Source organism: Anabrus simplex, chromosome 1 (assembly GCF_040414725.1).
Source record: "Anabrus simplex isolate iqAnaSimp1 chromosome 1, ASM4041472v1, whole genome shotgun sequence".
In the NCBI taxonomy this organism is placed as follows: Eukaryota; Metazoa; Arthropoda; class Insecta; order Orthoptera; family Tettigoniidae; genus Anabrus; species Anabrus simplex.
This window is the reverse complement of record NC_090265.1, coordinates 1,376,700,901-1,376,706,900: the sequence shown is the minus strand read 5'-3', so window position 1 is coordinate 1,376,706,900 and position 6,000 is coordinate 1,376,700,901. Positions and strand designations below refer to the sequence as shown.

Below are 6,000 nucleotides of genomic sequence, written 5' to 3'. Positions count from 1 at the left end.
CATTCTACAATTTCTATGTGGATGTTCAATTGAGTACGGTATATTATGGTGATAAATATTTCAAAGTGTTATATCCAACTGCAAGATTGGAAGATGGTTATTGAAGAAATTATTGATCAACCATTAGAGTATGGTTCCAGTGTATGGGACCCACACCAGGTTCACTTGATATAAGAACTGAAAAAGATCCCAAGGAAAGCAGCGTGATTTGGATTATTTATCAGGAAAAATGTTCAATAAATTTCAAAGTTCTTTGAAATCATTTAAGAAAAGGCTAGGTAAACAAATGATAGGGTATCTGCCACCTAGGTAACAGCCCTAAATGCGATTGATTGATTGATTGATTGATTGATTGATTGATTGATTGATTGATTGATTGATTGATTGATTGATTGATTGATTGATTGATTGATTGATTGATTGATTGATTCTATTTGGAGTATTCACAAACTTATGAGAAGTTGTTCTAATTAAATAGCTTCAAATTTTGTCCATGTTATTCAGTTGATACTATGCTAGATAAAGATAAGAAACTTCACAGATGGCACTTCTCTCTCATTTGACATGAGCGGACAGGCTTTCACTCTCTGAGTTAAAATGCTCTTGAATATTTGTTTTGTGGTATAGTTGACAGCACTCATAGCTAGAAAGTTTGAGAGCTCTGCATTTTTCAGTTTGCCTTTCTTGGAATATTCATAAACTTATGAGAAACTACTGTATTCTCATCAACTTGCTTCAATTATATTGGTAAGAGAAACATTTACAAATAAATCGGTCATTTGAGAAATCGTACAAGTCCATTTTTTGTGACAAATGAGTTTTCATTGTATTCTTGTTCTACAAGGAGGCAACGGAGAGCAGAACATGGAGAGATGCCATTTGTTTGTTCATTATTAACAATATATACACCTTATTTTACAGTTTGGTTTAATTCTCTCTTTCTTAGCCGATGGTGTGTAGACAGTTTTATTTGCTTTTCTCATGAATTACTTCTTATTTTCAAATGACTGATTCAAATGAACTTCATTATAACTGTTTACTTACTGGTTTGGTTACCAGCAAGGAGAAAAGACATGAGGTGTTGATAGTGAGCTCAGATTGCAGACATGTCAACTATTGTAACATGGAAGTATCACTTGAGCAATACTGGTAACGCTACTGGGAGATGGCATTGTTGGATAAAAGCCAAGTATATTCAAGATGTTGACAGTCCCTTAATATGCTGTAGTGCAAATAGTGCTGACATGAGTGGTGGTTATGGTTCTTTTAGTGATTGGTGGTGTTGAATTGAGGCCCGGACCTGCACTGTCTTAGGAGGACAATGAAAAGCTCAAAGAGGTCATGAAGGAAGTGTGTCAAGTAGGCAAGACCAGACAAATATTATTAGAACAAAGTAACTAGATAAAGGACAGAGAAGCTATAATTGTGACTGCGCGACATAAAGGTGAGAATGTTTAAATAAGTCTTATGTAGAGGAAATTAATAGCCATGTACTTTGAAGAAAGGGTTCAGAGACTTGAATTAAAGGATCAGTCATGTGTCGGAGGATATGAGGAGAAATATTGTAATATATGAACTGGAAGACTCCAATAAGGAGAATTTCAATGAGATGATAGACAAAGTAACTTTGCTGATCAAGGAGAAAGTGGATTATAATGAGAGTGACATTGACAACAGAATAGGAAAGAATACAGGAAGGAAACCTATAAAAGTGTGTATAATGTCAAGTCTAAAGGCTCGTAGAGTATTAGAAAATACTAGGAACTTGAAGGGGAATAAAATATGGATGAGGAAAGAACTAATTTGGAAGAAATAAAAAACCTGGAAGCACTATTCTTTCACTTAGGTAAAGTGCAGCATTTATTTGCGGAACAGGCTAACCGTGGTAGGAGATACTTGGGGCAGAACTTGGTCTGCCAAGCAGCTACAGGAAATGGAAGAAGGCCCTGATGTGTCAGCAGTAAGCAGGAAGGTCAGTTTCATGCAGGAGCAGCTGTACCTTATGTGCTGAAGTGCTGCAGCACATTGCCTATTGGAAAAATAAATTAATTAGTTTAAAAATATTATCTACAATCAAATACAGGGCATTGAAAAAGACGTCAGCCAAAGAATAGGAAATTATTCAACTCCCCTCACAACCAGTTAATTACTGGTGCGCTCCACACCGGGTGCTGTACGATCACAGCTCAGCGTTCAGCGAGAATGTCTTAGCCAGAAACCAGGAACTCTGCCTTTTGCGCATGCGTGCCGAACTTTTCCGATACAAAGAGAATGTGTTCCGATAGGCTGTGGAAACAACAGCCAAGACATCACTTCATAGCGATTCTTCGTTCGACCACAGAGAGGCAGCACTAGCACTAGTCACACTTGCATTACGACCGATATGAGAACATGGCAGCTGGGACCCTCTTGACTTGGCGGTAGTATTTATGAAGGGATCGCTCAAAGCAAACGGGAAAACAAAATACTGTAGAGTTATTCCCGCCAGGTCTTTTAATACCAAGGAGGATAGAATACTACCAACTTGCCTATTCCATAGCCACATTTGTAAATCAATGAACTATGTTGTCAAAATAAGGACATGATATTGTGATTTTCTTTAATTAAAAATGTCTAGTTTATAAATGTCACTATAAAAACATAACATGTAATTTTGCATTACGACGTTGCTGTTCTTTTTTCAATGATGTTGGTAACATTGGGAAGTTCTGTTTTTGCGTGCTCACACCAAGTGTTTGAGTTCGTGTATATTTTGCCACTGCAGGTGTTATTGTGTGTTTTAATTATATAGCTTTTATGAGGAATGTGCATATGTGTTGGGGTTTTTGTGAGTTTGATCAGTGTGGAAAACTCAGTGGATAGCTCTTGAAAACCACATACCGGTATGTTTCTAAATATTTTTATTTTTTGGAGTGGGGATGGGTTACAGCACGCAACTGATTTTTTGCACCAGCCGCCACTGGTTTCATGGCTGGCAGGCAGGCAGGTAGGCTAGTGAGTGATGACCAGGCAAAAATGGCTGAGGTAGGCAGAAGTTGGAGTGATGACATGCATAGAACAATGACCTTGGGACATCAGCAGTCCAGAACAGCTGTAGCAGCAGAAGAGGAAGCTGTTTCCAAGTGGATGACAGCACAAACAGAAAGAAGGATATAAATACAAGGTACCATTAACTTCAAGAGATATTTGGAGTAAAAAGGGGGTGGGGAGTACAAGCAAAGATAGGGGTACACATGATGAAATAATTAGTTTCCCAAGTGGACATATTATACAAATAGAAAAAAACATGAGTCACTTGTAGTAGACTTGTAAGTATTCTGGATATATCAACAGGTAAATAACCAATTCCAATATAACTGGTCTGCTATTGGAAATTATAAAGTTTCCAACTAATGCATTCTTGGTTGCCAGGAAATGTATAATTTCCTATAGTGGACCAGTTATATTGGAATTATGAATTTACTCATTCAGGACAAATAACTAGTCTGGCACATAGGTTGTGTAGATGTAGGGGGCGTATTCAATAAGCTGCAAAATGAGGAGGTAAGGAAATTAATGTGTGAAAATGAGATTACAGGAATGATTGAAACATGGCTTCCAGTAGGATGTGAAGTATAGATATGGGTTATGACATCTGGAGTACAAAAAAAAGTATGTAAACGTAGTTATCTGGGAAGATACCTGTGTTTGTAAAGGAAGCACTAGGTAAGCAGGTAGAACGAGTGGAATCAGACCTCGATGAAATAGTCTGGCTGAAGATAATCAAAAGGAAAGAGGGAGAGAATTGTGATTCTGCTATAACCAACCAGAAGAAAAAATTTCTTTGATGAGCTCATTGGAGGAGTAAATCAGATTAAATCAAAAAATAATAATAATAATAATGATGCAGGGATAATTCTAATGGGAGATCTTAATGCAAGGGTGGGTGAGAGAAATCTTGTATCCGGTAGAGAAATAGACAAAATATTAATGAATGAATGAATGAATGAATGAATGAATGAATGAATGAATGAATGAAACACAAACGAGAAAAACTATTAGAAATGTGTGCAATAAAGGAACTATATATAGTAAGTGGTTGGTGACTGGGGGGTGAAACATATTGTTGATTCAGGAGGTGGTACTATCAATCTGGCTATCCCTTCTAGAGGGGCATTGAATTGTATTAAAGACATAAAGGTAAAGAACTGGGCAGCATCTCATCATTTTCCAGTTGTTAATAGGTTGCAGAGAAGTGAATGAAAATCAAAGGGAAAACAGGTTTTTTTTTTCCTTCCTTAATTAAGGTACAGCCCCAGCATTTGCCTGGTGTGAAAATGGGAAACCACAGAAAACCATCTTCAGGGCTGCCAATACTAGGATTCGAACCCACCATCTCGTTAATGCAACAGATTACTAATGTACAGAAAAGCAGGTGGTAAGGTGTAGATGGAAAGATGAATTTAGGGATTAGAGGGGAAATATTTGACATTTTGAAGCCAGGTATTGAAAATATGATAAAGAATAATGGCATTCATAAAGCAATACAAATGGTGGAAAGAACAATATGTGGTAGCAAAATGTTTATAAGAAAGAGAAGGAGAAGTGAAAATAATGGAAACTTTTAGTATAATGATGAGTGTAAAAAAAAAAAAAAAAAAAAAAAAAAAGGAAATCTGAAGTGATAAGGGCACTAAAACTGTATATAAATGAGGGATCACAGGAGTTAAGGAAATAATTCCGTAGAAAAGGAGGGAGTATAAAGAGGTTCAAGTGTTCTATAGATTTTGTAAAGGAAGTGAAAGCAAGGAAGTCTGGGTGAAAATAACCAAAATTTATAAATAAAATAAGAGTAGCAACCAAACAAACTTAAACAACGATGAATGGATAGAGCATTTCAAGGGATTACTAGAGGAATGAGAACTTCTGATAATATATTTGCCTTTAAAACAACAATGGATAATTACTTAAAGGCAAAAGATGGTAAATTATATATTACAGCTGTAGATTTACAGAAAGCTTTTGATTTGGTCAGATAATAAAAATGAGACTTACATATATATAGATATACGGAAAACGCTCTCGCCTTTGATTCAATAACTCTGGATGAAGTATTAGAAGCAATGAAAAAAAGAAAGAGGGGAAAATCAGGAGCTATTAGTGGAATCACTTATGAATTTTGGAAAGAGTTAGTTAACAACAGCCATATGTTGGGAATAATAACAAAAATATTTAATAAAATTATACTAGCATCTAACAGTAATTAGAATGAATGTATGAGATGAGCAAAAGTTAAAGGACTGGCCACTCTATCTAGCATGAGGTATTTGGAGAGGAAGATGCCAGAAAAATATTCTGAATTTGCTTGTAAAATTCAGAGCATTGTATGGGGCAGAATTATGGGGGACTGAAGTAGGCAGTAAACAACTAGATGTAATATATAACAAGTTCTACAAAATAATAATGGGTTTACCAGAATGTACAGCTAATAGTGGAGTTAGAATTCTATGTGAAGATATAAGTATACAAGCAGATATACCTAAAAAGGTAATAAAATATTGGTGAAGAATAAGTAGGGGAAACAGGAAGAAAATGTTGAATTTAGTATACCAACATCAAATGAAACATCTACACGATGTTTACCGGGTAACCAATGTGAAAATAATTCTAAATAGAATAGGAATGGGAGACTGCTGAGATAAAGAGATTCAGAATGAAGAAAAGAAGTTGAGTAAGAAAGTAACTACGAGGGTAATCCCCAAAATAGTTGCCTCTGTGGATCCGTGGTAGAGTGTCGGCCTCCAGATCCCAAGATAGCGGGTTCAAACCCGGCAGAGGTAGTCGAATTTTTGAAGGACGGAAAAAAGTCCATGCAATACTCCATGTCGTACGATGTCGGCATGTAAAAGATCTCTGGTGACACATTTTTGGTGTTTACCTGACAAAATTCACTAAATCTCAGCCATAGACGCCCAAGAGAGATCCGGTTTACTCTGTCTGCCATCTAGTGGGCCTAGAGTA

The 6,000-nt window shown here is 36.4% G+C and overlaps 1 long non-coding RNA gene across 1 annotated transcript in view; it reads left to right on the top strand.

Moving 5' to 3' along the window:
• The first annotated feature begins 3,100 nt into the window (after nt 1-3,100).
• Nucleotides 3,101-6,000, top strand: part of LOC137501871 (uncharacterized) — a 71,532-nt gene continuing 68,632 nt past the window's right edge. Inside the window, exon 1 of the long non-coding RNA XR_011018663.1 lies at nt 3,101-3,163. This is a non-coding gene — a long non-coding RNA (uncharacterized lncRNA). The remainder of the gene's footprint in view (nt 3,164-6,000) is intronic.